Genomic DNA, 8,615 nt, shown 5'->3' on the forward strand with positions numbered 1-8,615 from the left:
TCTCGTCATCGAGGGGGGAGCCTCCCCCGTGTCCAGGCCGATTTTCATGCATTTCCAACCGTGGGAAGTGGTCCAAAAGGGAATGGGGGTGAATGTGACTGCTCATACCGACTTTGAGACTTTTAAGCCGGGTAGCTCAGCCGGGTTTGACCCGGCGGTTCTGCCGACGGTCTCGCCTTCGAGGGGGGAGCGTCCCCCGTGTTCAGGCCGAATTTTGTGCATTTCGAACCGTGGGAAGTTGCCCAAAAGTCGATGGGAGTGAATGTGACTGCTCAACCCGACTTTGAGACTTGTAAGCCGGGTAGCTCAGCCGGGTTTGACCCGGCGGTTCTGCCGACGGTCTCGTCTTCGAGGCGGGTGCCTCCCCCGTGTACAGGCCGATTTTCATGCATTTCGTACCGTGGGAAGCGGTCCAAAAGGGGATGGGAGTGAACGTGACTGCTCATACCGACTTTGGCGCTTCCGAGCCGGGTAGCTCAGCCGGGTTTGACCCGGCGGGTCTGCCGACGGTCTCGCCTTCGAGGGGGGAGCGTCCCCCGTGTTCAGGCCGAATCTTGTGCATTTCGAACCGTGGGAAGTTGCCCAAAAGTCGATGGGAGTGAATGTGACTGCTCAACCCGACTTTGAGACTTGTAAGCCGGGTAGCTCAGCCGGGTTTGACCCGGCGGTTCTGCCGACGGTCTCGTCTTCGAGGCCGGTGCCTCCCCCGTGCACAGGCCGATTTTCGTGCATTTCCAACGGTGGGAAGTGGTCCAAAAGGGAATGGGGGTGGACGTGTCTGCTCATACCGACTTTGAGACTTGTAAGCCGGGTAGCTCAGCCGGGTTTGTTCCGGCGGTTCTGCCGACGGTCTCGTCATCGAGGGGGGAGCCTCCCCCGTGTCCAGGCCGATTTTCATGCATTTCCAACCGTGGGAAGTGGTCCAAAAGGGAATGGGGGTGAATGTGACTGCTCATACCGACTTTGAGACTTTTAAGCCGGGTAGCTCGGCCGGGTTTGACCCGGCGGTTCTGCCGTCGGTCTCGCCTTCGAGGCGGGTGCCTCCCCCGTGTACAGGCCGATTTTCGTGCATTTCGAACCGTGGGAAGTGGTCTAAATGTCGATGGGAGTGAACGTGACTGCTCAACCCGACTTTGAGACTTGTAAGCCGGGTAGCTCAGCCAGGTTTGACCCGGCGGTTCTGCCGACGGTCTCGCCTTCGAGGGCGGACCCTCCCCCGTGTACAGGCCGGTTTTCGTGCATTTCGAACCGTGGGAAGTGATCCAAAAGGGAATGGGGGTGAACGTGACTGCCCAACCCGGCTTTGAGACTTGTAAGCCGGGTAGCTCAGCCGGGTTGGACCCGGCGGTTCTGCCGACGGTCTCGACTTCGAGGCGGGTGCCTCCCCCGTGTACAGGCCGATTTTCATGCATTTGCAACGGTGGGAAGTTGCCCAAAAGTCGATGGGAGTGAATGTGACTGCTCAACCCGACTTCGAGACTTGTAAGCCGGGTAGCTCAGCCGGGTTTGACCCGGCGGTTCTGCCGACGGTCTCGCCTTCGAGGGGGGAGCCTCCCCCGTGTACAGGCCGATTTTCGTGCATTTCCAACGGTGGGAACAGGTTCAAAAGGGGATGGGAGTGATTGTGACTGCTCAACCCGACTCTAGGGCTTCTAACCCGGGTAGCCCGGCCGGGTTTGACCCGGCAGTTCTGCCGACGGTCTCGTCTTCGAGGCGGGTGCCTCCCCCGTATACAGGCCGATTTTCATGCATTTCGAACCGTGGGAAGTGGTCCAAAAGGGAATGGGGGTGGACGTGTCTGCTCATACCGACTTTGAGACTTGTAAGCCGGGTAGCTCAGCCGGGTTTGATCCGGCGGTTCTGCCGACGGTCTCGCCTTCGAGGGGGGAGCCTCCCCCGTGTTCAGTCCGATTTCCGTGCATTTCCAACCGTGGGAAGTTGCCCAAAAGGGGATGGGAGTGAATGTGACTGCTCAACCCGACTTTGGCGCTTCCGAGCCGGGTAGCTCAGCCGGGTTTGACCCGGCGGTTCTGCCGACGGTCTCGTCTTCGAGGCGGGTGCCTCCCCCGTGTACAGGCCGATTTTCATGCATTTGGAACCGTGGGAAGTGGTCCAAAAGGGAATGGGGGTGGACGTGACTGCTCATACCGACTTTGAGACTTGTAAGCCGGGTAGCTCAGCCGGGTTTGACCCGGCGGTTCTGCCGACGGTCTCGCCTTCGAGGGGGGAGCCTCCCCCGTGTTCAGTCCGATTTTCGTGCATTTCCCACGGTGGGAAATGGTATCTTTCATTACGGGGACAAGGGTCTGAAGCGGTGAAGTCAGTAACCGGCATAGTTAAGGAAAGGGTTCGAATTTTCTCAACAGTACGAAAAAAGTGAGCAGGGAAGCTAGAGAAGGTGTCAGTGAGTCCCAAACGAGTGAACCGCAAAACTTAGGGAAATGCCCGAAAGCGTTTTAAAGGGTGAAATCGGGAACGAGGAAATGATCGGAAAGTGCCTGAAAGTGCTAAATGAGTAAACAGAAAAACGAAGAAAAATGTTTGAAAAGAAGAAGTGAGTAACCAGGAAAACTTAGAAAAATGTTCAAAACGAAGAAATCAGTAACCAGGAAAACTTAGAAAAATGATCAAAAAGAAGAAATGAGTAACCAGGAAAACTTAGAAAAATGTTTAAAAAGAAGAAATCAGTAACCAGGAAAACTTAGGAAAATGTTTAAAAAGAAGAAATCAGTAACCAGAAAAACGGCGAAAAATGTTTAAAAAGAAGAAATGAGTAACCAGAAAAACTTAGAAAAATGTTTAAAAAGAAGAAATCAGTAACCAGGAAAACTTAGAAAAATGTTTAAAAAGAAGAAATCAGTAACCAGGAAAACTTAGAAAAATGTTTAAAAAGAAGAAATCAGTAACCAGGAAAACTTAGAAAAATGTTATAAAAGAAGAAGTGAGTAACCAGAAAAACTTAGAAAAATGTTTAAAAAGAAGAAATCAGTAACCAGAAAAACTGCGAAAAATGTTTAAAAAGAAGAAATCAGTAACCAGAAAAACGGCGAAAAATGTTTAAAAAGAAGAAATCAGTAACCAGAAAAACTTAGAAAAATGTTTAAAAAGAAGAAGTGAGTAACCAGAAAAACTTAGAAAAATGTTTAAAAAGAAGAAATGAGTAACCAGAAAAACTTAGAAAAATGTTTAAAAAGAAGAAATCAGTAACCAGAAAAACTTAGAAAAATGTTTAAAAAGAAGAAATCAGTAACCAGGAAAACTTAGAAAAATGTTTAAAAAGAAGAAATCAGTAACCAGAAAAACTGCGAAAAATGTTTAAAAAGAAGAAATCAGTAACCAGAAAAACTTAGAAAAATGTTTAAAAAGAAGAAGTGAGTAACCAGAAAAACTTAGAAAAATGTTTAAAAAGAAGAAATCAGTAACCAGAAAAACGGCGAAAAATGTTTAAAAAGAAGAAATCAGTAACCAGACAAACTGCGAAAAATGTTTAAAAAGAAGAAATCAGTAACCAGAAAAACTTAGAAAAATGTTTAAAAAGAAGAAATCAGTAACCAGAAAAACGGCGAAAAATGTTTAAAAAGAAGAAATGAGTAACCAGAAAAACTTAGAAAAATGTTTAAAAAGAAGAAATCAGTAACCAGAAAAACGGCGAAAAATGTTTAAAAAGAAGAAATCAGTAACCAGAAAAACTTAGAAAAATGTTTAAAAAGAAGAAATCAGTAACCAGAAAAACTGCGAAAAATGTTTAAAAAGAAGAAATCAGTAACCAGGAAAACTTAGAAAAATGTTTAAAAAGAAGAAATGAGTAACCAGGAAAACTTAGAAAAATGTTTAAAAAGAAGAAATGAGTAACCAGGAAAACTTAGAAAAATGTTTAAAAAGAAGAAATCAGTAACCAGAAAAACTTAGAAAAATGTTTAAAAAGAAGAAATCAGTAACCAGAAAAACGGCGAAAAATGTTTAAAAAGAAGAAATGAGTAACCAGAAAAACTTAGAAAAATGCTTAAAAAGAAGAAATCAGTAACCAGGAAAACTTAGAAAAATGTTTAAAAAGAAGAAATCAGTAACCAGGAAAACTTAGAAAAATGTTTAAAAAGAAGAAATCAGTAACCAGGAAAACTTAGAAAAATGTTATAAAAGAAGAAGTGAGTAACCAGAAAAACTTAGAAAAATGTTTAAAAAGAAGAAATCAGTAACCAGAAAAACTGCGAAAAATGTTTAAAAAGAAGAAATCAGTAACCAGAAAAACGGCGAAAAATGTTTAAAAAGAAGAAATCAGTAACCAGAAAAACTTAGAAAAATGTTTAAAAAGAAGAAGTGAGTAACCAGAAAAACTTAGAAAAATGTTTAAAAAGAAGAAATGAGTAACCAGAAAAACTTAGAAAAATGTTTAAAAAGAAGAAATCAGTAACCAGAAAAACTTAGAAAAATGTTTAAAAAGAAGAAATCAGTAACCAGGAAAACTTAGAAAAATGTTTAAAAAGAAGAAATCAGTAACCAGAAAAACTGCGAAAAATGTTTAAAAAGAAGAAATCAGTAACCAGAAAAACTTAGAAAAATGTTTAAAAAGAAGAAGTGAGTAACCAGAAAAACTTAGAAAAATGTTTAAAAAGAAGAAATCAGTAACCAGAAAAACGGCGAAAAATGTTTAAAAAGAAGAAATCAGTAACCAGACAAACTGCGAAAAATGTTTAAAAAGAAGAAATCAGTAACCAGAAAAACTTAGAAAAATGTTTAAAAAGAAGAAATCAGTAACCAGAAAAACTTAGAAAAATGTTTCAAAAGAAGAAGTGAGTAACCAGAAAAACTTAGAAAAATGTTTAAAAAGAAGAAGTGAGTAACCAGAAAAACTTAGAAAAATGTTTAAAAAGAAGAAATCAGTAACCAGAAAAACTTAGAAAAATGTTTAAAAAGAAGAAATCAGTAACCAGAAAAACTGCGAAAAATGTTTAAAAAGAAGAAATCAGTAACCAGGAAAACTTAGAAAAATGTTTAAAAAGAAGAAATGAGTAACCAGGAAAACTTAGAAAAATGTTTAAAAAGAAGAAATGAGTAACCAGGAAAACTTAGAAAAATGTTTAAAAAGAAGAAATCAGTAACCAGAAAAACTTAGAAAAATGTTTAAAAAGAAGAAATCAGTAACCAGAAAAACGGCGAAAAATGTTTAAAAAGAAGAAATGAGTAACCAGAAAAACTTAGAAAAATGTTTAAAAAGAAGAAATCAGTAACCAGAAAAACGGCGAAAAATGTTTAAAAAGAAGAAATCAGTAACCAGAAAAACTTAGAAAAATGTTTAAAAAGAAGAAATGAGTAACCAGAAAAACTTAGAAAAATGTTTAAAAAGAAGAAATCAGTAACCAGAAAAACTTAGAAAAATGTTTAAAAAGAAGAAATGAGTAACCAGAAAAACTTAGAAAAATGTTTAAAAAGAAGAAATCAGTAACCAGAAAAACGGCGAAAAATGTTTAAAAAGAAGAAATCAGTAACCAGAAAAACGGCGAAAAATGTTTAAAAAGAAGAAATCAGTAACCAGACAAACTGCGAAAAATGTTTAAAAAGAAGAAATCAGTAACCAGAAAAACTTAGAAAAATGTTTAAAAAGAAGAAATCAGTAACCAGGAAAACTTGGAAAAAAACACTTAGAAAAATTTTCAGCAAAGTGTGAAAAATATTCTAAGTGTCAGCGGAGGAAAATGCTGCAGCATCGGGAAAGATTCGCAAACTTACACCGAACATGTGCTCCGAAGTGCCGGAGGAATTGGGTGAATTGAGCCCGGCAAATGGCCAGCTGTCGTTTTGTGCCTGCAGCCCGAAAACTTTAACTTTGTCTGTCGCGGAAGTCCGGACCGAGAAAAATCCAAACGGTTTTGACCGGACCGAGTTCCAGACCGATGCAGTCAAATTTGGAATTCAGACCCATTCAGTGCCACTTGTAGTTTTTCCGCAGTGAGGTTGGCGGGGTACCCGGAGATATATGGGAACACGATTTTTAGAACAAAATGGCGGCGCGGGACCGTTCTGAAAGGCATCCGAAAAACGGTTCCACGGGCATAGCACTTTAATGACAGGTATGAGTGCATGCCGGAGAGCTCTTGGAAGTCGAATTTTTGACACTTTGTCAATTTTTTGACAGATTTGACAAACTCTTTCTGTCTGTTCTAAGAGTCAGTCAGAGACTTGTGCGGCGGTCTTTTGACACTATTGGAGGGCGGGCAAACCCCACGTTGACTCCGGCCGTCCCTCCACAGGCGCTCGTGTCCAAAATGAAGGCGAGAGACGCGAGTGGCCTGGTTCCCTTGGGTGTTGCCAAGAAGGCTGCGGGCTGACCGTTGCCTGAGCACTCCCTAAAGCCTCTTGTGATGAGAGCAGACCTCGCCTGCCGCACGACCGGCTCTGGGAGTCGTTGGGCCGCTATTTGTGAATAGTCTGGTCCTCCTCTGCCACCCGGACAAGCGCGATGGCTCTGCCGCCCTGCGGTGCTCGTCACCCAGGTTTGGGGAACACGATACTCGTAACAAAAATAAAAGGCGGCTCGGGACCTGCAGGCGAAAGGGGTCCCGTGGTGCTAAGCACGTCGACTTCGGGTCTCGGTGCAAGCCGGAGAGCTCACGGAAGTCTAAAGTTTTCGGCACGTGGTCGAATCTTTTCAAAGGCTTACCCGGCTCTTTCCGTCCATTCTGAGAGTAAGTCAGAGGCCGGTGCGGAGGTCTCTTGACAATCGGAGGGGGTGGTGGCCCTCCGCAGGCGCTCGTGTCGAAAATGAAGGCGAGAGACGCGAGTGGCCTGGTTCCCCTGGGTGTTGCCAGGAAGGCTGCGGGCTGACCCTTGCCTGAGCACTCCCTAAAGCCTCTTGTGATGAGAGCAGACCTCGCGCGCCGCACGACCGGCTCTGGGAGTCGTTGGGCCGCTATCTGTGAATAGTCGGGTCCTCCTCTGCCACCCGGCCAAGTGCGATGGCTCTGCCGCCCTGCGGTGCTCGTCACGCAGGTATGGGGCACACGATGCTCGTAACAGCAAATAAAGGCGGCTCGGGACCTGCAGGCGAAAGGGGTCCCGTGGTGCTTCGCACGTCGACTTCGGGTCTCGGTGCAAGCCGGAGAGCTCACGGAAGTCTAAAGTTTTCGGCACGTGGTCGAATCTGTTGAAAGGCTTACCCGGCTCTTTCCGTCCATTCTGAGAGTCAGTCAGAGGCCGGTGCGGCGGTCTATTGACGACCGGAGGCTCCCATGGGTGTTGCGATGAGGGTGGAGGGCACAGAACCTTGCCTTAGCACTCCCTAATAAAGCCTCTTGTGAAGAGAGCAGACCTCGCGCGCCGCACGACCGGCTCTGGGAGTCGTTGGGCCGCTATCTGTGAATAGTCGGGTCCTCCTCTGCCACCCGGCCAAGTGCGATGGCTCTGCCGCCCTGCGGTGCTCGTCACGCAGGTATGGGGCACACGATGCTCGTAACAGCAAATAAAGGCGGCTCGGGACCTGCAGGCGAAAGGGGTCCCGTGGTGCTTCGCACGTCGACTTCGGGTCTCGGTGCAAGCCGGAGAGCTCACGGAAGTCTAAAGTTTTCGGCACGTGGTCGAATCTTTTGAAAGGCTTACCCGGCTCTTTCCGTCCATTCTGAGAGTCAGTCAGAGGCCGGTGCGGCGGTCTATTGACGACCGGAGGCTCCCATGGGTGTTGCGATGAGGGTGGAGGGCACAGAACCTTGCCTTAGCACTCCCTAATAAAGCCTCTTGTGAAGAGAGCAGACCTCGCGCGCCGCACGACCGGCTCTGGGAGTCGTTGGGCCGCTATCTGTGAATAGTCGGGTCCTCCTCTGCCACCCGGCCAAGTGCGATGGCTCTGCCGCCCTGCGGTGCTCGTCACGCAGGTATGGGGCACACGATGCTCGTAACAGCAAATAAAGGCGGCTCGGGACCTGCAGGCGAAAGGGGTCCCGTGGTGCTTCGCACGTCGACTTCGGGTCTCGGTGCAAGCCGGAGAGCTCACGGAAGTCTAAAGTTTTCGGCACGTGGTCGAATCTTTTGAAAGGCTTACCCGGCTCTTTCCGTCCATTCTGAGAGTCAGTCAGAGGCCGGTGCGGCGGTCTATTGACGACCGGAGGCTCCCATGGGTGTTGCGATGAGGGTGGAGGGCACAGAACCTTGCCTTAGCACTCCCTAATAAAGCCTCTTGTGAAGAGAGCAGACCTCGCGCGCCGCACGACCGGCTCTGGGAGTCGTTGGGCCGCTATCTGTGAATAGTCGGGTCCTCCTCTGCCACCCGGCCAAGTGCGATGGCTCTGCCGCCCTGCGGTGCTCGTCACGCAGGTATGGGGCACACGATGCTCGTAACAGCAAATAAAGGCGGCTCGGGACCTGCAGGCGAAAGGGGTCCCGTGGTGCTTCGCACGTCGACTTCGGGTCTCGGTGCAAGCCGGAGAGCTCACGGAAGTCTAAAGTTTTCGGCACGTGGTCGAATCTTTTGAAAGGCTTACCCGGCTCTTTCCGTCCATTCTGAGAGTCAGTCAGAGGCCGGTGCGGCGGTCTATTGACGACCGGAGGCTCCCATGGGTGTTGCGATGAGGGTGGAGGGCACAGAACCTTGCCTTAGCACTCCCTAATAAAGCCTCTTGTGAAGA

This window comes from Chiloscyllium punctatum, unplaced genomic scaffold, assembly GCF_047496795.1.
Source record: "Chiloscyllium punctatum isolate Juve2018m unplaced genomic scaffold, sChiPun1.3 scaffold_283, whole genome shotgun sequence".
Classification (NCBI taxonomy): domain Eukaryota; kingdom Metazoa; phylum Chordata; class Chondrichthyes; order Orectolobiformes; family Hemiscylliidae; genus Chiloscyllium; species Chiloscyllium punctatum.